Source organism: Bos indicus, chromosome 5, assembly GCF_029378745.1.
Source record: "Bos indicus isolate NIAB-ARS_2022 breed Sahiwal x Tharparkar chromosome 5, NIAB-ARS_B.indTharparkar_mat_pri_1.0, whole genome shotgun sequence".
Taxonomy (NCBI): domain Eukaryota; kingdom Metazoa; phylum Chordata; class Mammalia; order Artiodactyla; family Bovidae; genus Bos; species Bos indicus.
In genome coordinates, this window is record NC_091764.1 from 26,029,138 (window position 1) to 26,056,170 (window position 27,033).

At 49.9% G+C, this 27,033-nt stretch overlaps 1 long non-coding RNA gene across 1 annotated transcript; it reads right to left on the reverse strand.

The window, feature by feature from the left end:
• Positions 1 to 16,082: 16,082 nt before the first annotated feature.
• On the reverse strand, positions 16,083 to 21,004 carry LOC109558676 (uncharacterized). Its single transcript, XR_002180643.2, has 3 exons — positions 20,755 to 21,004; positions 18,625 to 18,680; positions 16,083 to 16,856 (listed from the first exon to the last, which is right to left on the reverse strand). It is a non-coding gene; the product is annotated as an uncharacterized lncRNA (long non-coding RNA).
• Positions 21,005 to 27,033: the final 6,029 nt, after the last annotated feature.

Genomic DNA, 27,033 nt, shown 5'->3' on the forward strand with positions numbered 1-27,033 from the left:
TATCCTGCTTAGTGGTGGCTCAGGGGTTTCCATTCAGGAGGCAAATGTAGGGTAGCAGAAATAACCTTAATGCTCAAAGGCCTGTGTTTATTTCTCTGAGTCTTGTTTCCTCATCTGTACAATGAATGTGTAAGATTTCGAAGGCCCTGTGCGTTCTGATTTTTCACAGGAGAATTGGAAGACAAGAACATCCCAGGAAATATCTATTGTTCTATAACCCAGGAATTCCCCACTGTTCTAGAAACATTGGTGGATATTAGAGGGCGTGGGGAGAGCAAAAATCTGCCTATTGCTGCCTATTGCTCAGGCAATAGGTGGGTGGGGTCTCCAGGCTTTGCTTCCACCCCTTGGCACACAATGAAGACCCAGGCCCAGGCCCGGGAGAGGGGCTGACTTTCCAGTTCTGTCAAGGCCTGATGAGCCCAGCTCTGTGGGGCTGTGTCTGATGAGATGTCGTCACTGTCCTCAGGGGTTGAATCGACATATGTTCCCTCTGTCACAGCACCTGTGAGGGTGGCTGAGGGATGCCAACCCCCAAGAGGGCGGAGTTCCACCCTCTCTGGTTAACCTTGAGAAACCTTCCTATCCTGCATTTCTAGGAGGTGTAAAGTGAAGGCAGAGGGGGCATGTAATCAGAGCCCAAAGCCCTCCCATCACCCCCCCCAAAATGGGAAGCTGCTGTCCTTCAGAGAATGTAGAAGAGCACCTCTTGGCTACAGCAAGAGGGAAGAGGATCAGACCACAGGTAGAACTTTCAGGTTGGATACTGGAGCTGACCGTGACCCCAAGAGGTCATCCCAAAGGGAAAATCCATGACCCTTGGTCTCAGAGGGTGTCTGTGAGGCTTGGGTCACCGACAGGGGTGAGGCAACGACCCCAAAGGCGGGTGCCAGCCTGTGACTCAGGATTCAGAAAGTCTCTGTAATCAGCATAGAAGGACCTTGGCGTTTTCTCTGGCCCAAGGTCCTTAGGCAGAGGTGGGTAGCTGCCACTGGGGCCCAGGGCCCAGCTGTGTCCCCACCTTGCCCTACTCCCCCTTCCTGTGTGTCTGGCTGCCCCTGGAGCCCCAGGCCTGCCCGCCATCTGGGCAGCTCAGAGGAGAGTCCACTGCCAAGGGAGTGCCAGCATTGATTTATAACCCACAACCTTGGCAGGCTCGGCTGTGTGCCCGGAACCTCCTTGGCTCAGGAAAGAGGCGCGCCTCTTAAAGGGGCAGTGCAGTGGAATGCGGGAAGTCCAGGGCGAGTGCTGAGGCAGACTGGGGGCCGGGGAAGACAAACCCCACCCCTCAGACTCTGCTGACTGTTATCCCCTAGGGAAGCTCCTCTTCTGACCATCATGTCCCTCATCATGTACTTCTTTGTGGACTTAGCCCAACTCTAATGATTTAGTTTAACCTCAGTCTCTCCTGATAGACTGTCAGCCCCATAAGGGCAGGAATCAGAGCCATTGTGTTTATCTCTGGATGTGCACCCAGCACAGTGTCTGGCATGTGACACAGGCTCAGGAAGAATTTGTCAAGTACAGGAAAGAATAAGTGTAGGTCCCTGTCCATGAGGTGTGGAGAGGACAGTAGCCTTCCTGCTGCCCATGGTTGACAACCACGGTTGTCAAGAGCCTGCAGCACCTGCCCGGCTTTGATGACCTTTCTTTCAGGACCCTCTCCCACCCATCTCATGCCAGGTGTGACCAAAACCCCAACTTGTTACCCAGATGCACTTGCCTCTCCCCTTTCCTTGCATCATATATACCAAGTCTTTCATACCATGCTTCTCATTTTCCTTCAAGAAGCTTTCTCTAATTGCCTATGACATCAGCCCCTCATTCAGATACTCTTTCCCACACCACTTATCATCAGGAAAGTGCTTCATTCATTCATTCATTCATTTGTTAAGATTTAATGAGTGTCTACTCCATGCTAGGCATCAGGTGCTGAGCATTCATGTGTGAACAAGGCAGGCATGATCCCTGAACTCTGACACCTTACATTTCAGGGGATGAGACTGACCACCCCCCAACATAAGTAAGTAAATACATAAACGCAAGTTGTGATACCTGCTAAGAAGAGGGTAGGGTAAGTTGGTGGAATGGGGCCCCATTACACTGAGGGGGGTCAGAGAAGATTTCTTTGGAGAAGCAGAGAATTTAGGCTGATATTTGAGGGGGAAGAAGGAGCCACGTGAAGAGCGAGAGAACAGCATTCTAGAGCTGGCTCAGTGCCTGAGTGTGCATCTCCAGGGAGTGGGGGTGGGGAGCTTTTCCAAACTATACACCCTCATTTCCCCCCCTCCTACTTGTTCAATAGGGGAGGACCATTGTTTAACATCCTTGGAGAAGAGACCTCACTTGGAAACTGGCTAGAAAAACAATTTCAGGTTCCAGTCTAGATCTACTGAGTCAGAATCTGTATTTGAACAAGACCCCTAGTCATGTGTAGTAGGCACAGGGGTGTTGAAGCAGTGCTGATCCAGAGAACACCTCAAAGGTGGGACAGTGTGAGGCCAACCCTGGGGTGGGCAGGGTTGGGGGCAGTTGCTGAAGAATCTGGATTTGATCCGAGATGGAGTGTGAGAGTGTACATGTTTGTGGGTGTGCCGTCTGTGTGTGAGTGTGTAGGTAACTCCAGCCTCAATGACCATGAGACAACCGAGGTTTTCTGTCTCCAGGCCATTTTCTTCCCATGAATGGGGATTACTGGGGATACATCTTTATAACACCCCCTCTTCGTACTGAAGCTGTAAGTCAAGAGGAATTTTCCAGCCTCTGGATGGGGGCGGGGACACCTCTGGCGTAAGGCAGGGTGAAGAGATCCCTTGTTCCTGACCTCCGGCAATCCATTTATCTGACCTGAGTCTCATAAGCACATACTGATGAGTCCAATCGCTTGCTAATGGTTATGAGCTGAGACCTGGGGATTTATGGCAGAGGCCTCAGTGGCCACAGACAGGAGCAGGGCTGTGTGCAGGAGACCAGGCTCTGCATGGATTCAGCTCATGGAGTCCCATGCCCAAGACCATACTGGGAACACCACCAGCTACTTCATTTGGGGCAAAGAGCCCTGCGCTGGGCAGGGGAGGTGAAATGATCTCTGACTGAGGATGTTCCAGGGATGAAGAGTGAGTGTCTGGGAAACCAGCCCAGCATTGCTGTGTGTGTGTGTGTGTGTGTGTGTGTGTGTGTGTGTGTGTGTTGAGGGCGGGCAGATGGAGGAGGGGGTCACTGGAGAAATGTGCACTGGAATTTGCGCCTGTTAAGCTAAGTTTCAGATCCTGGCTCTGTTGTTTAGCAGTGTGTCACTTAGACAAATGGCTAGTCTCCCTGAGCCTCATTTTCCCCATGTGTAGGTGAGAATTATAATACAATGCCATAGGTTTGTGAGAATCCAGTGAGATAATGTTTGCAGGAGCTTCCCTGGCAGTCACCGGTTAAGTCTCCACACTTCCAATGCAGGGGGCAAGGGTTCAAATCCTGGTTGGGGAACTAAGATCCCACATACCTTGTGGAATGGCAAAAAAATAAGAACAAAACAAAACAAAAAAAAACCCTAAACACTAATCGTAGATCAAGAAATTGGGTTTCGAGCTCAGCCACTAACTTGCTGGGGTTCCATCCAGCACTGGTTCTGTCCTGAGTCCTCACATACACACATACCCTTTCTGGGTTTCAGCTGTCCCAGAGATATTAAGAAAGGTCTAGACCCAATGTCTGTGCACACCTTCCAGCTTTGATGTTTTGTGGTATTAACAAGGACTTCTTGAGTTGGAGAGCTGGAAGGCTATGCCTCATCCTGGCCGTATGGAGAATCTGCCACTGTGGCCTCAGGGACCAAGGTGGGGGTGGGAGCCGAGCAGAAACAGCACCCCCCTCATGCCGCCTTCCTGTGCATACGGTGCTGGGCACCGTAGTGGGGAGGTCTGGAGCAAGAGGGGTGAAAGGCCCAGCAGAGGGTAGGAGGCCAGGTGGGGATGGATGGAAATGCCTAAACCACTGTGCCTTTTGCACAAAATAGCCTCCTCCCTTCTCTTCTCATCTCCTCCCCACCCAAGACACAGAGGGCACTCACAGTCACAGCAGACCCTAACTCCTAGCAGAACTAGTCTCACACAGAGTCTAACCAAATGGCGTAGAGAACCCTCACCGCCCAAATGACAGGGGTAGAAACCTATGGATTCCTATACCACAGTGCACAGCAGGGTCCTCAGCCCTTCCCCTATCCCTTCATCCCACATTGGGAACAGCCTGGAGCCAGTTACTGTGGGAAACAGACATTAACACTGACCCAGACTCGCAGACCCTGCCTCTCTTCTGTCCTCTGGCCCCCTTCCCCAAGTGTTAGCATCCTGATCTGCAAACCTTGGAGACCTCTAGGACAGAGACAGCTGTCAACTCAATGCTATTTACTAAGCACATATTATATACTTGGGCCTCGGCCAGGAGCAAGGACTGAGGAAGGAATTTAGACCTGATCCCTTTCCTCAAGTTGCCATAGCCTAGTGGAGGACAGATTTTCAACAGTAATGGGAACACAAAGTGCTAAGGGATAGTAATGTACATACAGGACAACAGGTAGCCAATCCATCCTTGAGAGAAGGGGTGAAGTGAAAGGAAGATACTTGAGCTATTTTGTAAAAATGTTTGTTATGGAAGATTGAGAACATTTACAGAAGTGGAACACTATGGTAAGCCACTGTATCCTCATCACTAGGTGTAGGAAGGATCACTTCCAGTTCAGTGCAGTTCAGTTCAGTCACTCAGTCGTGTCTGACTCTTTGTGACCCCATGAACCGCAGCACGCCAGGCCTCCCTGTCCATCACCAACTCCCGGAGTCCACCCAAACCCATGTCCATTGAATCGGTGATGCCATCCAACCGTCTTATCCTCTGTCGTCCCCTTCTCCTCCCGCCCTCAGTCTTTCCCAGCATCAGGTCTTTTCCAATGAGTCAGCTCTCTGCATCAGGTGGCCAAAGTATTGGAGTTTCAGCTTCAACATCAGTCCCTCCAATGAACACCTAGGACTGATCTCCTTTAGGATGGATTGGTTGGATCTCCTTGCAGTCCAAGGGACTCTCAAGAGTCTTCTCCAACACCACAGTTCAAAAGCATCAATTCTTCTGCGCTCAGCTTTCTTTATAGTCCAACTCTCAAATCCATACATGACCACTGGAAAAACCATAGCCTTGACTAGACGGACCTTTGTTGGCAAAGTAATGTCTCTGCTTTTTAATATGCTGTCTAGGTTGGTCATAACTTTCCTTCCAAGGAGCAAGTGTCTTTTAATTTCATGGCTGCAATTACCATCTGCAGTGATTTTGAAGCCCAGAAAAATAAAGTCAGCCACTGTTTCCCCATCTACCTGCCACGAAGTGATGGGACCAGATGCCATGATCTAAGTTTTCCGAATGTTGAGCTTTAAGCCAACTTTTTCACTCTCCTCTTTCACTTTCATCAAGAGGCTCTTTAGTTCTTCACTTTCTGCCAAAAGGGTGGTGTCATCTGCATATCTGAGGTTATTGATATTTCTCCTGGCAATCTTGATTCCAGCTTGTGCTTCTTCCAGCCCAGCGTTTCTCATGATGTACTCTGCATATAAATTAAATAAGCAGGGTGACAATATACAGCCTTGACGTACTCCTTTTCCTATTTGGAACCAGTCTGTTGTTCCATGTCTAATTCTAACTGTTGCTTCCTGACCTGTATACAGGTTTCTCAAGAGGCAGGTCAGGTGGTCTGGTATTCCCATCTCTTTCAGATCATGGGGTAACTATTCTCCTGCCCCCTCCACACCCCAGGGCACCATTACTTTGGATCTTGCTGGGCTCGTTTTGATGGAGGAACAGCCAAGTGCAGGAGGAACACTGTAGACAGAAGGAAATGCAATGCCCAGAGCCACTAAGCAATTCCTCAGACCTATGCATCAAATTCAGGCTGGACCAGTGGGGCCAGAGTTGTGTCGTAGCACACGTGCCCCTGAGCCATCTTTCGCAAGTGTGACTTGTCACTTTATGGAACTAGGAGTCTCTCGAGGCAAGTCTTCTTCAGAGTCAAGGAAGCGCAGAGCAGACCCGTTGAGAGCTGGGAGGGAGGCGAGTACCGGGATGAGGCCTCGCGGAGGCAAAGGCCGCAGGGCCTTGGCGGTCTGGAGCGCGGGGGACCTATGCACACCAGCACTCATGGGCACGGTGGGCGCAGCCGGGCCTTCCGCCCCGCGTCGGCGCGCGGCCTTAAATATTACCCCGGAGTTTTCAATTATCTCTTCTTAATGGATTTGCAGGGGCTCTTTCATCAAGCGCGGGGTGGCTGGGTGTGGGGGTGTAGGGAGCGCGCGGCGAGGGCTGGAGCTGGGAAAATGGCCCATATTTCAATATTAAAGCCCTTTACGATCGTCAGCAGCATGAAAGATGCTGCAAATAAAACGGAGCCGCCCGCGCCAGCCTCTCCATCTCGCAAGTTTTAATTAACGCTGAGGGGGAGGCGGCTGCGGGGCGGGGTCGAAGCCGGGCCATGAGCGGATCGCGGAGCCTCGTGGATCCCCAGGTCCGAGCGAGAGCAGTAAGGATCCCGCCCGCATGGAGGGACCGGCGGGAGATGCAGGCAGAGCTAACAGAGGCCAAGGGATTCGGGAAGAGATGGGAAGGTTTCTGGGCGTCTGACCGGAAACAAACACCGTGCAACTGAAGGCAAATGGCTCATGTTATTAAAGGGGCGGGGGCCCAGCCCTCCTCGGCGTCCTTCCTTCTGCCTCTTTTCTTCGGGCCAACAGCAACCCCCAACTACAGCAATCCCAAATTGTATCCCCACCCCCACCCTGTCCCTGCCCGCCTGCCCACACGGTTGCCCACCGCCCCACCTCTGCTGGCCTCCTGTGGCCCTCGTTTCGGGGAGGCGGACACGCTTCCTGTGACCCAGCGGCTCCGGGGCCCCGCCCCTCACGGCTCCTGCCCGGGGACGTCTGCTTTGTCCATCACTCTCCTGGAGGGCCCCATTCTCCAGGCGCGGAGTAGCGCTCACAGAAGCGCCACTGTTCTGCCTTGGCAGCGGCCTGGCCTGACAGCTTGTGCCTGAGCAGCAGACCCATCCGTCAGGCGGGAAGGATGGAGCGACGTCCGGCTGCCCGCTCTGAGGACTCCCCTGGGAGCCACCTCTGGCCTTCGCCCAGACTCCTCTCTTCCCCTCTCCCCACTCCCCCAACCCTACCCTGAACTGCCAGCTCAGTTTCTAAGAGTACCTATGTCCTCTCTCCTCACTCCCCTCCCACCTTACTCTCGGAGCCTGGGGGCTGAGGCCCAGGAGAACCACCTCTCACGGGTCACATTTAAAGGCCCTTCCGCTACCTTATGTTTCCCCATCGGAGGGCATAACTCTTTGGCTTAAAAGGATCCAGGGGTCTCAGTGGACCACAACCAAAGCTAAATCAACCAGTTAACACTCAGGGTTTAAGCCGAGGACTTTGGCAAACTCTTTAGAGTGGAGGAATTAGAAAAATAATACAAATAAAAGACATGGTCTTTATTCCAGGGTACTTTCGTGGTTGTTATCACTGTTGTTTAGTCTTTAAGTCGTGTCCAACTCTTTTGCGGCCCCACGGACTGTCTGTCCATCTGACCCTCTGTCCATGGGATGGCAGAAGAGTGGGACACGAGTTAGTGACTAAACAACAACAAAATTGTCTACAGACTTTCCCAGGCCAGAATATTGGAGTGAGTACTTTATGCCTCCTCAGATGTTTTGCAGAAATCAAGTGCACTTCTCACTGTACTAAGGAGCTAGCAAGCACCAGATGACAAATTCTAGGTTAAAACAAAAAAAGAAAACATCCTCTTCTGCTTTCTCTTGGTATGTGTTGTTTTCTTCTTGTCAATTTGCAAGGATCATCTATTAAACCTGCTTAAAATAGTGCATGATGGTGCAGTATGGTTAGAGACAGAACTCACACAAACAGTATGGGGGAACTAGTACAAACTACAGATGCTATGGGATTAGAAAGAAGGGGTGAAAGTGAAATTTCCCTGGACTCTTTGATGATGCTAGAGATTGAAGTGAATGGGGAGGGGCCCTGAAGCGCCTTCTCTGAAGGAGTTCACCCACAGTTGGGGTGGTCAGTAGGAGAGACATCAGGACCCAGAAACTTGACTAGCACTTTCTGTTGTCCCATTAGAATGTTTGAATCTATGGTCATTGAAGGCAGGAAGGGTCCCACAGCTTCAACCACCAGCCCTAACACAGCGGGGAGAAGAGAGAGAGATGCAAAGATTCTCTCTTCTACCCAGCTTGTAAGGGGAGAAACCAAGTTCCAGTCACTCAAATGGGGGAGCTTTTATTGAGCACGTACTATGTGCCAAGCACTATACAAGGCACTGAAGATCCAGAGATAATCAGGGCATAGTCCTTGTCAACAAGATACTCACAGTCTAGTAACAGAGAACACTCATTCATTAAAAAAAAAAAGTCTTGAGCATCTACTATGAGCCAGGTAAAGTTGCAGGCACTAAAGATGCAACAGCAAACAGACTTGGTCCTTGCCTTCTTGGAGAGCAAGACTTGATACAGGAGGCAGGTTCATAATAGGCAGGCAGAATTCAGGGTGATGTGTGCTATGAAGGGGAAGGGACAGTTGCCATTGAAGGCATATAAGGGGCACCTACTCTGGTCTGTGAGGGGGCATGCAAGGAGGATGTAGGGAAGCAACACTAAAGCTATCCCAAAGGGTGCGTGGAAATCAGGGACAGATCAGCTCAGCATGGCAGGGTGTTCTGGGCCAGTCTGTGTGCCTGTTCAGCATCCCACCAAGAGCTGTGGTCAAATCAGGCTCCAGTCAAGTTTCTTCCCTCTAGGCAGGGGATGGCACTGGTCTGCACTAAAGCAGCTCTTCCAGCAGCAGCAGGGAACACCAGATGATAATCCTAACAAAGCCAGACCAGGGAATGAGGTTATCAGTTTTCCTTTTTCTGCTGGGAAGCTTCTGCCTCAGGGCTGGGTTATTTGGGGGAGAGGGGAGGGCAGGAAGGCTCTGTGGAGGGTCTTACTCTTTCCACTTCCTTCTCATTGATAGCAGCTTTGAAACAAACCAGATTTTAAATAAAAAGAAACAGGTGATCTGTCTCGCTAGCTGCAGTGAAATACAAACCAGGTCAATTAAGAGTTGTCTTTCCCATAATGTTTCTACCTTCCCAGTCCTAACCAGCTTGCTATACTAACCAGGGGGCAGGGGTGAAGTAGCAATCCAGAAAGGGTATTCGGGAGAAGAGAGCAGCCTTGACGAAGGCCCCGGGGGCCAGGGCACCTGTGGCATCTTTGGGAAACAGCCAGTCCTTCATTGTAAAGAGTAGGTTGAAACAAGTTTATGAAGGCCCAAGATAGTAGTCTTTTAAAGGGGTGGGGACAGTGAAGGACTTCTGAGGATTTTATGGTTTCAATTTTGAAAAGTTTTTCTATAATTCAAGAAAATAGAATAATATCACACTCTTGTATCCACCAAAAGACTTCAGGTTTTATTAAGCTACTACTGATATTTCATCAACTTTGCTCTGGAGTTTTTAAAAATAAACAGGTCATGACATAAAATTGAAGCTCCTTTTTCCCCTCCTAGTACCATTCTCCTTCCTACCCAAGGTCCCACCATCATGAATTCCTTGTTCTGTTTTTTTTAACCACATACATAGATCCATGAATAGCATACTATATTGCTTCAGTGCTTCTTAAAAAACCATCCAATTGTTATGACATAATTTACAACTTGATGTTTTCACTCTGAATTTTTAAAAGTTAAGTCTTCATTTTTTTGGCAAAGCACCAACAAGGGTAGACTTGAGTTTGTAGGACCATCCTGGCGACTAACCAGAAGGTTCCAGGTGATGGGGAGTACTGAGGACAGTAACAGCGGGAAAGAGGGTAACGCATTCTGAAAGTGGAACCCACACATCAGGTCACTGATTCTCAAGCTGATAAGGGCAGGGATTTGTTTTGTACCTGGTGGTCTTCAGCACCATGAACAGGGCCTGCCTCACTGAAGATGCTCAGTAAGTATTGGCTCAGAGAGGTTGATGGGATGGAGGAATCCAGGATGACTCCCAGATTCCCGGCCCAATGTGACTGACCTGGTGATGGTGCCAGCCTCCAAGACGAGGGTCCCAGGAGGTGAACCTGGATTGCTGAGAAAGGTACATCCAGAAACCATCTTTCTGGGCAAGAGGTAATGAGACAGCCATGCACAGGAAGGCTGATGTTAGGGAACAGACCAGACTTCTGGTTCTCAGGATTGCTGGCTATGAAGGATTTGGAGGGACCCAGAAGTTGGAGGGGGAAAGGTTCAGTCCTTCTAGGGCTGAAAAAACAAACAATTCAAAAAAATAGTTTCCTCAGAAGGCCAGGAGTGCAGGACCCAGCTTCTGTGCTACCCACAATGAGAGTTTTGCTGCCCTCTGCGTGGTGGGTACCCACAGCCCATTAGCCAAGGCAGAGGAGGAGGAAGAAGGTGTAATAAGTGATTCTAGAATCATAAAGACCTGTCAGACGCCCACACTCCTAACTTTGCTCCCACTCCATATTCATCAACAAGATGGACGGGCGGGGTGCTCACAATTGCTTCCTAGGGACTTATTCTTGACCAAATCCAATCTCTCTATTCAGAGAAGGATGTGAAATATAACCTGCTTTCCTGCTCTTAAGACCCAGAGTTCTGGCCATCGCCTCAAAAGGCTACCCTCTGCAGAGAGCCCCCCCAAAGCCACTGCCACCCCTCCCCTTCCTCACCTCCCCACCCCCTGCCCCATCCCAGCCGTTACCCACCCTCTGCTGCCAATTCCATCTCTACACAGAGACCTGCTCAGTCTCATTTTTCTCCTCCTCTGACTCACTACCTTCCCCTGGAAGCCTTCCCTGCCCGCCCTTTCTCTGCCTCCAGCACCAGTTTCCTGAACTAACTCTGCCAGCTCACGGCTTCATGCTTATCTGTCTCAGATCCTCTTTTTAGACCCTCACCTGGTCTCAGAGGTCTCTGGGACCTGGGTATGGCTAAGTGGCCTTTCTCCACATCATCCCTGGGTTTGGGGGGCAGAAATACTTTTACCATTCCCACTGCCCTTCTCGGGGTGGGGTGGAGGGACCAGAAGTTCACTTTAGTTTTGTCTGGTCTGGCAGAGTAAGGCATTTCCTCCTCTCAGAAATGGAGCTAAGTCACTCAACTCTCTTTCCTGAGAGTATTTGCAATTTAGACTTGCTCTTTTTTCAAAGAACTTTTAATGTCATGAAGTAGTGGAGTAGGTGAGGGAAAAATCTTGACCCTGGTCAGCCCAGTTCTCTAAGAGCCTGTCATTTTATGGGGTGGTGGGATCCACTGGAAAGGTCTGCTGTCCCCCGGATCCAATCCTTAGAGTCATCCAAGGATCAATCTAACGATCTTCAAACTGGGCTGTGGCCAGTCCCCTTCCACCTTAAACTTGGGCAGGCTTCTGATTTTTTTTTTCTAAAGTTTTATTTATTTATCATTTATTTTTGGCTGTGCTGGGTCTTTGTTGCTGCTCGAGTTTTTCTCTAGTTGTGGGGCTTGGGCTTCTCATTGTGGTGGCTTCTTTTGTTGCGGAACTCGGGCTCTTGGGCGCACGGGCTTCGGTAGTTGCAGCCCCTGGGCTCAGTGGTCGCGCTGGCTCTAGAGCACAGACTCAATAGTCATGGCACACAGGCTTAGTTGCTCAAGACATGTGGGATTTTCCCCAACCAGGGATCCAACCCTTGTCCCTGGCATTGGCAGGCAGATTCTTTGCCAATGAGCCACCAGGGAAACCAAGGCTTCTGATTTTTATCAGAACAATACTCCCTACCAAAGTTGTTTTTTAGTCGCTCGGTTGTGTCCAACTCTTTGCGACCCTATAGAATACCACGTTGCCACTCTGAACAGAGTCACACTATGCAGGCTTCCGCTTTAAGCAGGAGGTGACTCAGCACCACTCCCACAGTCCTTTGACTTGCCCAGTGAATTGAGGATCTTCCTTAGTGGGGAAACTCTGGGGACTTTTTTCTCTCCTCTTTTTCACCTGGACTCTTAACATTTCTCTACAATCAACATGTATTACTTACACTACATGGCAGAAACCAACAGTGTTGTAAACAATTATCCTCCAATGAAAAATAAATACATATAAATTTTAAAAAGAAGAGAGAAGAAGGTAGGATTTTAAAAAGAGCAGAAGTTAGCCATGGTGGCAGCAGCTGCTGGGTTGGTTACAGAGCCCTAGGTAGGTGTGTCCTGTGGGTGTTCTATAATTGGTCAAGGGACACTCCAAGGCCTTTTGGGAATATGAAAGCCCTGAACCCTCGGCAGCCCCAAGGCTGGGCCAACAGAGAGCATCCGCAGAGGACTAGAGTAGGGGTCAAGAGAGGAAAGAGTCCATGAGACCTGGAGGGGCAAATCCCGCCCGTGGTCATAAAACTTAAAAGTATCTAAGTGTTTGGCAGCCCCTGGGTTTTTCCTTAAGAATCCAACCAATGTTAAGTGTTCTGCTTTGCCACCTTCTATAAAGTGTGACTTTTCACAGGGTTTATGGTTAGTGATTTGGCTTGTAATTATTAAACAGGAAGGAATCAGAAATAAGTTGTCATAAATTTAAATTGAATACTTCATGTTCTTAATGCTAAACTTGAAGGTTAAGCTGTGGAAACAATTGTGTTTGTTTTACTCTTTTAAAGAGTGACTGAGTCAGAAATCCTGGCTCTTGTCCAGGCTCTGTCCCTGACATGAGGATTCTCAAGCTTTTCTGCCAAAGTCCTTTTGATATTAGACAAGAATGAATTGGACCCCAGTGGTCTGGGAGCTCAGGCTTCCCTGGTGGCTCAGCGGTAAAAGAATCCACCTGCAATGCAAGAACTGAAGGAGATACGGGTTCGATCCCTGGGTTGGTAAGATCTTCTGGAGGAGCACATGGCAACCCACTCCAGTATTCTTACCTGGAGAATCCCATGGACAGAGGAGCCTGGAGTGCTACAGTCCATGGGGTAGCAAAGAGTCAGATATGACTGAAGCGTCTTAGCACACATGCATGGCCTGGGGGCTTAGCTTGAAGGGCCCTCACCAAGGACCAAATTCTTTTGATGCTTTAAATTTTAGCTTTAAAATCATGCAATTTTTGCATTCTATTACAGAGTATATATATGTTTTTTTCATAGTATATTTTTTATGTCTTTATGTCTTCATATAAAAATGATATTTGCCATCACATAACCTCTGTGGCCCTCAGAGAGGCTTCTCATGTATCCTGTGGTACTCCCACCAAGTGGCTTCTATACCCCAGGTGAGAAATGCTTCCGTGTGTGCCCTGCTCCCCCAGGAAGTCCCTTCTCAATTTGATTTTTCATTTGTCACACTCCCTGCCACTGTCCCAGGTTATAGCTCTAATGATTACATTTAGTGAGCACTTACTATGCACCAGGCTCTGGTGCCAAATGCTTTATATGGATTATGTCATTTAAATTCTCAAACCACCTGAAACTCAGAGAGGTGAAGTGACTTGTCTAAGGTCACAGAGCTGTCAAGTGGCAGAGTGAAGATTCAACCACTGCTTGCTTGGAATCGAGCAGACCGTGGCCACTTGCCACCTTCAGGCTGCAGCACCTGGACAAGTGAGTAGCAGTCTCCTGAGGAAGGAGACAGCTGTGGGACACCTGGGAAGAGCAGAGGTTTAGTACAGGAGTCAGAAAAGCCGGGTTTAGGTCCAGCTCTGCCCTGACTAGCTAGGTTCTTGAGGGAGCCTCTTAGCTTCGGGGTCCTCATCTATAAAATGGGATGAAATGGTTTGTGAAAAGGATAGTGAAAAAAAAACAAAGGTGAGTCTTGGAGTCTGTATCTTAGATTCCTTTCTTGCTCCTTTCTTCCTTTGGTGACTCTCTGGAAGACACCAAATCTCTAAGCCTCTAAATGAGGAAAATGTCTTTCACCTCAAAGGACTGCTATGGGGCTTAAAAACCATATCTGTAAAAAACTCAGGACAGAGTTTGGCATGCAGTAGTTGCTCAATAAATGCTCTCCAATATTAAACCTTGTCATAGTATCAGCGGTAGTATCCATACGAAGAAATTGTGATTATTAAAATGAGGGGGAAATGTGAGAGCGAAATAATAAAAGATAAATCCCTTAAAAATAAGGAACTGGAGAAGGGTCTGCCTTAATGCGCCCTTGAATAGCTCTGCTGGTTGCAGGCCTAGAGCTGCCTTTCACTGAGAAACCTTTAACATTAGTCAAAACCAGAGAAGGAGACACATCATGGTTTTGAGCAGGGGGGCTTGGTCTGTTTTTACCACGTTCTTTTCCCATGTCTACTCCATGATCCCAAAAGGAACATGCCTCTGACTCATTTCTGCCACACTGGTGCCAGGCGCCCAGAACACACCCGAATGCAGGCCTCTCTGAGGAAAGACACTGAACCTCCCTCTGCCAGCCAGCCCTCAGGACAAAGCCAGACTGTTTGCCAAGAGAGATTCTCAAAGTCTCCACCAGGTTTAACATTGACTAAGTCTGACTCTGTGATTTGACCAACAATCCCTTAGTGTGGGCAGGATCCCACAAGACCGCTCGAGGGTGTCTTGACTCCCGTTAAAGGGGGCCCCTGACTTGGCAGCCACACAGGGGCACTTCCCAAAGTCCAAGTGATGGGGACTCTCTCTGAAGGGACCCCAGGCTTCAACCCAAGACAACCTTTGCATCCTTTGCATCTCCCCATCAGGCCCTCACAGTCTGGCCTTCAGGGAGTTTGCCAAAGCAGGTGTGGCTTCCTGAGTGGCCAAGATGTTGTGGAGGGGGGCTCTGCTCTCCCTGGGCCTTTCCCCCTTAAGCTGGTGTCCCAGGCACCTCTCCCAGTTTGGAAAGCAGATTATTTATGGTTTATTTTTGACACCAGATCATCGCTGCCCAAGTTTCATCAATTTGTCACTGTTTTTATTGTCAGCAATTGCCCATAACTGAAGCACATTTAAAATGTCATTGATCTTGGTATTACAGTGTCATAATCTGACAGTAATAGGTGTAGCCAGCACAGGAAGCCCAGGCCCTGAGATTGATGGCGTTCAGCACACCAATTATATTCTGTCCATCTAAGTGATAAAAGAGTACGTAGGAGGCATTCAATAGATAAATTAGATATCGCTCCCAATTATGTCCCTTTATTTTATGGAGTCATGTGTTCCCTTTAGAACCTTTTTTCTTCATTTGGCTTGTAAAGGGGTGCTACTTGACCCCCAAAGACGAGGGTTGCTCCCCTGCCTGCCCCACCTTGGGTTTAACCCTGAATCCCTCCCTACCTTCTAGAAATTTCTCACCTGGGCTCTCCCTGGAACTCAGCTGGGGGCCTCCCCAGCACAGCAAGTGGTCACAGGTGTGAAGGGAAGGAGTTGGAGGTACCCCAGTGTCTGGGGAGGGGTTGGATCAGGCCTTCGGGAAGGACGAGGAGAGCTGATGACGCTTTTCCTTCAGGTGACTCTAACCAAATGAATGAGATTGGGAGAGGAGCCATTCAATGGGTTAGGGTCCTCCAGCCCTAACATGAGTGCCTTCAAATTAGGGCAACTAGTGAATTGTTATGGCTGAGGGGGAGGAAGTCAGTCAGGAAGCTTTCCGTCTTTAGGAAGTGAATTCATCCATCCCCCTGCCTCCACTCTAGCTCGAGTTGAGCCATTTCAAAGTTTTCCTTGGAAGGAGACCCCAGAATCTCCCACACCCCATTCCATTTAAGATTAGATGCCTTCCCCAGTTTGACAGGGGAGCCTGGAGTGCTGCAGTCCATGGAGTTGCAGTGAGTTGGACACGACTTAGCGACTGAACAATAAAAACAAGTTTAACTCCTGGGCAGGCAGTGGGCTCCCTGCTGGAGAACACACCCTTAAGAGCGGCTCAGTTCTGAGAGGAGAACTCACCTGAGGCCCGAAATGAGAGGCAGGAGACAGAGAGAGAACAAGGGTTCGCTTTCTTTGGGGCCTGGCTTATAAGAACCTTAAACTCTGAGGACAGCCTTGACCTGGCCCAGGCCCCTGTTCCCCCATCCCCCCATATCCCCCTGAAGCCAGCAGGGAACACAGAGGAGACTGAGACACCAGGTGGTAAACAGTGATCCAAGTCCATTTATTGAGCTTTGTAAGAGACAGTGTCCATGGGCTGGGCTGTTCCCTGTAGCCTGTTGCCATCTCAACTGTTATAAATAATCCTGGCACTAAGTGCACGGTTACACTGAGGGGAAGTTGTTCTTAGGGCGTGAAACCTGAGAATATGGGTCAGGGGAGGAGGGATGATGGGGGACAGGAGGAAGAGGTGGGGAGCCATCACCCCGAGGCTCCTCAAGTACAGTCCTGAGCTGGTGATAGATGAATTTCTGGAGCAGTGGATGGCATTTCAAGTGAAATGTTTATAGGAAATGAGTGTGATTTAAACAATGTCTTGGCCGATAAACACCAGCCAGATGGGGGGAGAGGGCCAGGCGAAGGGTGGAGAAATCAAAGGCCCAGAGGGCCCCAGTATTAAGCAGCTGTCTGAAGCGCTGCTCAAAAACACACACACTAGCTTTGGTCTTAACATGTTTTTAAGAGCTGGTTATGATTTCCTCGAGGGCGGCTCAGATTAAGACTGGAGTGGAGCCCCCAGCTGAGTGCCTTCAATAACTGTCCATCACATCCTCTTTAGAGTCAGCAGCCTCCTCCCCTCGGCTCAGGGAGCCTGGGACCGAGGAGGGCTGCCGGACTGCCCTGCTCACCAGCCTCTTCCTGGGCAGCCCTGGGGCCTGCTGACCTTCACACCTAGATGCTGGGCAGATCCGGGGACGGGCACTGAGCTCCGCCCCCAGGGAGCTCTCAGTCTTCAAGGCAAAAGAAAACATACAACCTAGAAAAGAAGAGAGAACATGAAGAGAGCAGAGGATGGAAGTCGAGGAAGGGAAAACTGTCACCAGATTCAGAATCTGGGCCCTTCTCACCACGTTGGCTGCTGCCACCCTGGTCCGAGCCACTCATCTCACACCTGGATTAGTGCCAGAACCTTTCAACAGGTCTCCCTGCATCTTGACCCACCCTCCACCCCTGCAATCCATTCTCAACACAAAAGACAGAAGGCGTATTTAAAATGTCAGTTCAGTCATATCTGTCCTTTCCATTCAGAATAAAAATCAAACTCCTTAAGATAGCCTTCAAGGCCCTATGTCACCAGGCCCCCTCATTACCTCTCTGATACCATCCTTTCCCCCTCTCCTCCTTGTTCACTGGCCTCCAGGTTCCAGAAACTTGCCTGGCACATACCTGCCCCAGGGCCTTTGCATCAGCTGTTTCCTCTGCTTGGAATTCTGTTCCCCAACATAGTTGCAGGACTAACTTACATCCTCATCTCTAGGTCTTTATTCAAATACTATATTCTCAGTGAGACATCCTTGACTAAAATATTTAAAATTGCAGACTTCCCCTTCATCTTGATCCCTCTTTCTCTGATTTATTTTTTTCGGTAATAACTCCCACCTAATATATAATAGAATTTACTTATCTAATAAATGTATTGTTTATTATCTGTCTCACCCTGCTAAAATGTAAACTTGGCCTGGATAGGTGTCTTTCTCTCTTTGGGTCACCAGTGTATCCCAAGAACCTAGACTAGTGCTCAGTAATAATAACTGCTTAATGAGTAAACACAAAAGATGAGATTTGGAGGGAAGGCAGGAGAAGCCACCCTAGGATGGGCTCCACTTATGCCTCATCACACTGCAGGCCATGAACGAGGCCCAGAGCCAGAGGGGAGGGTCAAGGTGATGCACACAAGTGCAAGAGTTGCGCTGGGCCATCACTAAAGCTGGGGGGTTCTGTTGGCAAAAAGACTAGCCTGGATCTACTCCCTGAATCTGGTGGAAGATTTGACTTTATGTTGGAATTTCATCACCTCAGTGACCAAGAAGCACTTTGGGATAATAATACCAAAGAGACGTGCCAGGCAAGAACGAAGTGATTGGAAATTATGGGTGGATGGGAATTCAGAGGTCTTCAAGGTGGGGGAGGGTGTATGTTATTGTGTATGTTCATGGAGGGAGGGAATCAAGTCATCATCTCAAAGAGGACGTTCCATCTCCACTGAGGGCAGAAGCCAAAACCATGAGCTGCACCAAAAGTAAAAGGAATTGGAGTTAGACATCCAGGAAGACTTCCCAACAGTGCAACGGGTAGGAGAGGGAAGGTATGGAGACTGGCTCTCTGGAGAACCTGAGCAGGACCCAACTGGGTGATGCCTCAGCCAGGTGAACACTGAGGCTCCTGGGATGGCAGAGTGGGCACTTAGAGCCCTGGAAAGGGCTCCTGCCTCAGCTGGGACCCCTAACCCCTCCCTCTCACCTGCAAGGCTTCTAAGCTCCCAAGGCATGCAGTCATCTCAGCAGGGTGGGGTGGGGGGAAGTGAAGGTACTTGGTCCTCCCAGATGCACCAATCCAGGTGTGTCCCTTTACCCCTTTCTCCCAAACCACTGTGCTCAGCTCAGCTTTCTGGCAACTTTAGGGTACAAGCCAGGAGAAGGAGAAAATATCTTTGGAGGGTTCTACAAGCCAGTGGTTGCTGTGTTTAGAATGGAGAGAGGACCTGGGTGGCCTGGCGGTCCTGAGCATGTGGCAGGGAGACTTACTTGTCACTGTATAACTTTTGATGCCTTTTGAGTTCTCAACCATGTATATGTATTTCCTATTTGAAAAAAATAAGATAATTAAAATCAGACAGAAGCAATGACAACAATAATAACAATAACAAGAACAGATCCAGGGAAGTGAGACTGCTACAGCACTGAGGGGCATTAAGGGGTCATGTGTCCAGACTGTCAGTGTCAACTCCCTCTCTTGGTCTTTAATGGCCCAGTCTCCCCCTCGACCTCTCCATGTTATGCGCAGGGCTGTGTGTATGCTACCAGTCAGCCTTCAGTGAGATAATTCTAAAGCTGCATGGTCTGAAATGTCATCTTTGTCCAGGGAGTCATCTCTTTATGCAGCTCTCCTCTGTTCCCCTCCCCAGTCTGGTGTCTGATCGTTTATCCCTCCCTTCCTGCCTTCCTCTTCTCCAGCACCCTCGACCACAAAAGTAGCTCTCCCCTGAAATCTGGCCCTGCCCCAATGAGACACATGACCTTGAGCAAGTCATTTAACCTTTGTGTGCCTCTGTTTCTTCATCTATAATTGAGGATCGTGACCTTCCTCCCAGGGCTCTTCATGAATCCATTTGTACAACAAGCATATTTTCTGTGCCAGGCGCTGCACCCGGCACTGAGGATCACATGAGACAATGTATGTGGAGTTAGCGCAGAGACAGAGTTATTGCCATGGCTTCCTTCCTTGGATGGTTTTCTGGCCTGGGCGTTTCAACCCCCTTGACTAGCGTGCCCTTGGAAGAATTCACTCTATACTCCCAAACTCTCAGCTTCCAGCACTGCTCCTGGGGTGAGGCTGACATCCTCCTCTGAATAAAGCAACAGCGGCTGCAAAAACAACCTCTTTCCCAGGCTTTTCCACTTGGAAGAGTCAGACACAACTTAGCAACTAAACAAGTCCTGAGGGCATCCCTTTGTCCACAAGAAGGAGTAATGCTGAAATTTATCTATGGCCTTTAGACTGGGAGTCTAAAGACTCTAAAGTCTCTCTTGTCCTGTAGGGGCCCTGTCGCTGGGGGTTTGGGCTGGAAAGGGGGTACAGAGAATCTGCCCCTGTCCCAGCTCTGTTCATTTATCACCTCTACTGAGCCCCAGGCCTCTTCAGGGGCCGGACTCAGAGGCAGAGGCTGGAATTGGAAACTCCCTCACATTTTCCTTCCTCTGAGTGTAACCTGGGCTGTGGAGAAAGATGAACTCTTCTCAAAAGACAATCCCTACCTCAGCACATATAGGAGCTGGTTTCAGCGAGAGGAAAGAGAAGTTTCCAGAGCTCTCAAAAGAGTTGGGTACCCCTGGAAAGGAGGAGCGTTTGCTTGTAGAAAGAATGTTCTGTTTCAGTCCTGGTCATGACAAAATCCCACCAAAGTGATGATGAAGGACCACAGGGGTGGAGGGATCAAGTTGAGACATAAGGGGGGACTTCTGATTGTCAGGAAACAGGTTGAAGGAGAGAGGCTGGGGTGGGTTAGCAGGAACCACTCAGATACAGTCCAGAGGCAGGAGGAAGGATGAGATGATCTGAGGGCTGCCAAGGATTCAGGGATTCCATGATATTGCAGAGCTGGCAGGGACGGGAGAGGAGGCCAGAGAGATGGGAGTTTATCCCTGTCTAGAGCACAAGCCCCATGGATAGGAACCAGGCTCTCTGGAGCCCCCCAGTATGTCAGCACCAAGGCTTATACAGGCAGACCAGGGAATCTGACTGCAGTGGACAAGTCTTTCCCTGGCAGATGGTGCCAACTTCACACTCAGGGAAGGACAGCTGCTTTAGAGTCTCAGCCAAAAAAAGTGGTTCCAGACTGTGGGACCAGGAAGTACTTCTTCATATCCAACCTCAAGCCCGCTGATTTTGATCTTATGGCAATTAGTGAGGTTTGCCCATCCCCAGAGGACAAACTGAGCAGGGAAGGCTATGGGAGAGCTGGCCAAACTCTTGGCCTCACTTTCTCCCTCTGTAGAATGAGGGGGCTGCGCTAGATTATTTCCAAGGTTTTTTTCACCCCTGCGTATCTGTTCCTCGTCCATTCTCTCTGCTTCCTCGATTTTCTCCCCTTTTAAGTCCCTGTCTTCCACTTAACCGGGCTTCCCAGGTAGCTCAGTGGTAAAGAATCCACCTACCAACGCAGGAGACTTGAGTTCCATCCCTGGGTTGGGAAGATCCCTGGAGAAGGAATTGGCAACCCACTCCAGTATTCTTGCCTGGAAAATCCCATGGACAGCGGAGCCTGACGGGCGACAGTCCATGGGGTCACTTAAGAGTCAGACACTGAGCAAAGAATAAACAACTCCCACTTAATCCACTCCCTTCCCTATCTCAATCTCTCCCCTCCCCAACCAACTCTTTCCCGTTTTCCTCTTTACCGGTAAAGAGTGAGCGAGGTCTCCCAAACTACCTTGCCCCCTCCCTGGAGCCCTGGGTTCCCCTCCCCCACCGCTCCCGTGTTCTAGTGCCCCCTTCCTCGACCTTAAGACGCCAGAGCCGGGAGACTGGAAAGAAGACCCCCTAAAGCAGCCTCCGCCTTGCCCCTGCAGCGGCTCCACTGCGGGAGCCCAGGTCCCCAACCCCCCAGCGTGGCCAGCCCGCCCCTCTCCCAGCAGCCGGTGCCGCTGCGCGCCCTCACCCCACGCTAATGCGATCTGGAGAGACCCGGGCGGGCGGCGGGCAGTCTGGCCGAGCGTCCCGGGCGGCGCTGATGGATGGTCCCCTGACAGTAATCGCGGAATGAGGACGCGCTGGCGACGCTCTCGCCCGAGGCCCCGCTGTTCGGCGAGCCCTTGAGTCCCTCCCTCCGCAGCGACGGGCTCCCCGGCGCTGTCCCCATCCCACTGGACTTTGGGGAGGCCTGGGACCTCCAGGTGAAACCCAAAGCGGGGCTTTCCCTGCTCTGTCTCCTCCTAAAGGCACTGGTTTCTGTTCGGGGTTCATCCTTGGATCTACTGCTTCTGTGATTCAACCTACCCATCTCCTTGAGCCTCAGTTTCCCCTTCTGTATGAGAGGAAATATGGTCCTTATAAGACTGGAAAGAGAGTGTTAGCAGCAAAGGAGGAAATGCTGTGGAAAATTATCACTTTTCCGGAAGTAGAAATCGATTTTTACTTTTTATTTCATGTGGCTCAGAATCATCTGGGTTAATGCAGGAAGCTGAATGAGAGTTGGGCGGATATTCACATGTAGACTGTATGTTCATACAAGAACACAGGTCACAGTGCTTAGGGCTGTCTAACAAGTGTATCTGAACGTAAAACACTACAGTATCAGTGTTGCTTCGAGGTCTTAAGAAGCAGGTCAGCACAGATATTCCTTCTGAGGTGACCACCTCAAGGTCCTGTCCAGTCCTGGGATCCCCTTCAGCCAAGGGCTGGGCTGACTGAGGGCCGTGAGAAGATCCTGCTTGGGGAAATGTTCCTGGGCCATCTTCCAACCCCTTGCCACTCCAGGTGACCTAGAGCTCTAAGGCTCCTCTGCTCCCCCAGCCCAGGGTATCCCCCTCAGGCAAGGGCCCTTTTGAGAGCTGGGAGCAAGGACCCAGAACCCATTACCATTCTGAGAGCGCACCCAGACGCCTCCTCACTCCCTTTTAACCTTTCCCTCTCGTAGGAAGCCAAATTGAGTTAGTCTTGAGTTTTGATTTAATTCCCGAAATGGAGTCATAATCTGTTTAGTGTCCTTTTTCCCAAGTCCTGAGTACTGAAGTGTGTGTGGGGAGAGAGGGGGAGTTAATGAGAGAGCAGCTCTGTGGCTTGTGGAGAACCTCACACACTTAACCTCCAAGCACCACCAAACAGCAGGAGACACCAGGGCTGAACTGCCGAAGGCCACTTCTGGTCTAATGGGGATCAAAATGAGGATGGCTAATACTTGCTGGGCACCTAGCAGTGCCAGTACCGAGTCAGGCACTGCCTGTAAATTTCACACTTAAGTACCACAGTTATCTTCCAGGTAGGTACCATGAATCCCTGGAGAAGGAAATGGCAACCCACTCCAGCATTCCTGCCTGGAAAATCCCATGGACAGAGGATCCTGGCAGACCACAGTCCATAGGGTTGCAAAGAGTTGGACACAATTGAGGGACTGAGCATAGATAGATACCATGAATAGTCCCAATTTACAGATGAAGAAACTGAGACTTAGATAGATACCATGAATAGTCCCAATTTACAGATGAAGAAACTGAGACTTAGGTTAAGTAGCTTACTCCGCAGGATCCTATAGCTATTATGAAACAGCAGAGCCCAACTTTGAAACTATCAAAGACCACAAAGCCTGTGCTCTTAAGCCCATCCTGGGGTGACCCTGGGCTAGAAACTCAACTGCTACAGGTACCAGTTCCCTTATTTGCATAATACAGATAATAAATGGAGGTAATACTATACTCCCTTCACAGAGATGTTGTGTTGATTAAATGAGGTAAGGTATTCACCCCATTCACAGGAAGCATTCAATTAAGTGCCATAAACATTGGGGTGGGGTTGGGCAAGGGAAGGGATACAGTGCAATGTGATGCAATGGGGTGACTAATCATTATACACTGTCACTGTTGATAACAACAGTTATCAGGTGTAATACTCCTGGGCACAGGCAACCCTACAAGGAAAAGATTGCTATGCCTGTTTTACAGATGAAGAAACTGAGTTTCAGATAAATTGAGTAAATTTCTTAAAAACCAACTGGTTAATAAATGGCAGAACTGAGCTTATATTCAAACACTGGGCCCTTGGACTCCAAAGCAGGCAGCTCCCAGCGCCCCAGGGTCACCAGAGACTGGCCTCTTCTGGGGGAGGTCAGGGCTGAGGCCAAGAAGCCCAAGTTACATCTTCTGCCACCTGGGACCTGATTTTCTCAGGTGAGCAATGTTTCCTTAAAAGAACAGGAGGAAAGTAAAGAAGCAACTGAGACAGCTTCTCCCTCCCTCAAAGCCAGTGTGGGGCCTCCTGGCCCTCCCCTCCCTCTCTCTTCCCGTTTCCTCTGTGCTCAAGTTTGTGGCCATTAAATAGAAGAGGAGAAAGTTTGAGCCAGGCATGAAATATTTATCAGTTAATTACAATATGCAGATTCTGTTCCTGGGGGCGATTTGTCTTTTTGGAAATATAGGAAAAGATCCTGGAAACTTGTATCCTAATTGCTTGGCCTATTATTGTAGCAACCAGGTAGAAACTCCATTTACTATGTAATTACAGATTTTCCCCACTAGCTGCTTCTACCTCTGTCACTGGTGGTCTGGGGATCATATACTTTTCTGATGAGGGAGGAACCTTGGAGGGGTCCATTTGTCCATTCCCCTGTTTTCTCTTGGAGTGGCCCCTTTCTAAATCCCAATAGTTGTAAGAAATGAAAAGGATCAAAGTCTGAAATTCTGCAATCTCAAGTCGATCCTGAGTGACAGCCCCCCACCAATCCCACCTGAAGCAATGTGGCTGCTGAGGGGGCCCCAAGTTGAGAAGTTCTAGGCTGAGTACCCTTCCTGCTGTACTTCCCGTTAACACACAGGAAAAGGGCAGCAGGACAGGCAGCCTTCTAGCACCTCTCTTCTCCCAGGGCCTGTACCTAATCCCTGGCTACAAATTAGCACCACCCGAGGGGTTCTTAACAATACAGAAGCCTGGGCACTACTCCAAATCAACCAAATTAGAATCTCAGGAAGTGGGACCCAGGCATCAGTATTTCTTAAAGCTCCAGAGGCAGTTCCAATGTGTGGCAAATGACGTGGCCCTAGAGAGCTAACAGAAGAGAGTGGCTGCTGGTGTAGGGCGCTGCTTATCTGCACAACACCATCATTGTTATCCCTCCCTTTTAGATGCTAGAGGAGGCAATTCCTTCACTTTTATTGGAATCTGAAGAGCATCCTTTTCCCTCCTTACAAGAAGCTTGATATTAATAACCACCATTTATCAAGCTCCTGCTGAATGCTTGGATCCATGCAAATAAAATTTAATCTGATCCACACAACTGTTCCATAAGGTCAGTGGGTATGTCCATTTTATGGATATCTAAGACAGGTTAAGCAGTCTGCCTAAGGTCGTACAACCAGCCAGTGACAGAGCTGGGACTTGAATCCAAAACCCATGCTTTTAGCTCCTCAGTTTCTCAAGGCTGGAAGGGAAGTGTTTCCTAGCTGGTATCTGAAGGTCCTAGGGAATATATTGGGGAAAAGGAAGGGAAAAGGGTAGAGAGGGGCTACACGTGGATGGGGCATGAAGGAAAGAGTGGTGGTGGGTGGGAGAGGCTGGAGAGAGTCTGTGGGGAAGGGCTGAGGTACCTGAAGGAGGGTGTGGGAAGGAGCTGGCAGTCGGAGAACAGCAGGACCAGGACCGCTGAGCAGAGCCCATCATCAGGACCGGGTGGCTGGGACGGGGAGGGAACTTGTGTCAGAGGAGGGGTCTTTGTGAGGCCCGAAGCAGTGAGGAATGCCCGCCATGAATACTAAGGGCAAGAAGAAGAGAAAGGGCCAGAGGGGGCTGGGTGATGTTTAGCTGCTGGGGTGATTAATGGGGGTGAACGGAGGGTGAAACTCAAACCCTTCGAACAGAGATGGTGGGGAATGGTTGTCCAAGAACAACAGTGCACTGTTTCGTGGAGAAAGCCAATGTCCAAAGGAGGGGCCGGTGGGGAGGATGCCGGGCACAGTTGCTCCTTCCCTTTTTTCCCAAGGTCTCTTTATTTGCCATCAAACAGTAAATTAAAATATACTTGCCAGCTCCAGAGGACTCTCTGGATGGGCTTCCTACCTGCCTCCTGGCTTGAGAGAGACCCAGAGACGCTGGGGTGGCCTGAAGGAAGAGCGAGTGAACTTTGGGGTGGTGGCTGAGATGACTCCGTGGACCAGCTCCACTGGGGCAGGAAGCGGTGATGTGCGCTGGCTGGGCCACTGGCTTACCTGGGACCAGACAGCATGGAGAGATGCATGGGGGCCGGGTCCCCAGTGGTGGTGTTCTTACAGCAGCCTTTGCCTCCGGGAGGAAGAGAGGGTTTCTTTTCCCTGAGAGAGAGTTGGGGGAGGGAGGTGGGAGGGCCCTGCTATCAAGGTGTCAAGCTGAGTTTGAGGAACAGAGGGACAAGTCAAGGGAAGTAGGAAGTCTGAACCCCTCTCCTCATTTCCTACTTCTGTCTCTTTCTAGGTGCAGCTGTGGGAGCTGCCTCACCCTCCCCATCGTATTTCCGGAGGACGGGAAAGGCAGGAAGAGGGGATGAAGAGAACTGTCTCAGTGCAGAGGGAGGTGAGCTGCAGGCAGGGATTTAAAGGGAAATTATCCCTCAGGACAGTTTTCTCTCTAGGCCATTACACATGTGAAACAACTGATGGATTCTACTTTCCCACCCCAACCATCCCAGGGTGTGGTGCCTCCTACAGGGGAGTGAGGTGGGGGGAAAGGGGGTCAGGAAAAGGAGCCCAGTGTGTCTTCAGGGGTCCCCAGAGGGCTGACAGAAGCCATCATCCCCTCCCAGCAGGGGAGGCAGACCACCCATCCCTGATCCCAGACCACTTGAACATTGCGCCTGGGAGTCCTGCCGGCACATCTTAGTTCCTCTCTCCACACAAGGTTGGCCAAGATGCTTTTCTTGTTGGGGTCTCACGTCCAGTCCCCACTCTGTCTTTCTAGGAGCCAAGCCTACAAAGCACTTTGAAATCTGAAGTTCCTGGGAGGTGATTTATTGAATATAAACACTCTATGCGGTGCACCGTGAGGTGACCATTCCACATAGAGGCTGAGTTCAAGGGGCTGGCCTCAGTTTGCTTGTTCTGAGGGCAGGGGCTAACAGAGGCTGCCCTGTGCTTCACAGGGGAGAAGGAAATCAAGGAGCCCACTGGAGGGCAATGGTCAGCACCAACAGTCTTAATTATGAATTAATAATTTATAATTATTCCCCACTTGCAGATAAGCACAAGCCCATTGAAATGATTTCCCAGGGAGGAACATAGTTGGAGGGGATGGGAGGGGGACTTCAGTACAGCCATCACTTCCCTAGAGGCCCTTAAGTTCATTCCTTTGCTTCCCTAGCCAAACATGGAAGGCATTCATTAGCTTCCTTGGCTGGTTCCTCCCAACAACTATCCCCCCTCCCTCCCCAAGCCACTAAACATAGTACCACACTGCCTCCAGCTCTTCCAAGGCCAGAGGGGCATCCATGCCAGGGAGACCTGAGAACTGGGATTCTGGACTTCTGGAATCCCTCTGTTCCCTACTGCCTGTTCTACTGTTTATATATGGGGTGTGGGAGGGACTGATGTGGCTATCTTCTGGCTCTCCTCCTTCTTCCTTCCATTCTCTTGCAGATTGCCTTAGGAGCCCTCAGAGGGTGGCAGAAGACCTCTCCAACTCTTTGCAGGAAGGGAAACAGGAAGCACCCCTTCTAGTGTGGATGCCCTTAGTTCCAGCTTCTGAATTAGAGAGGCTGA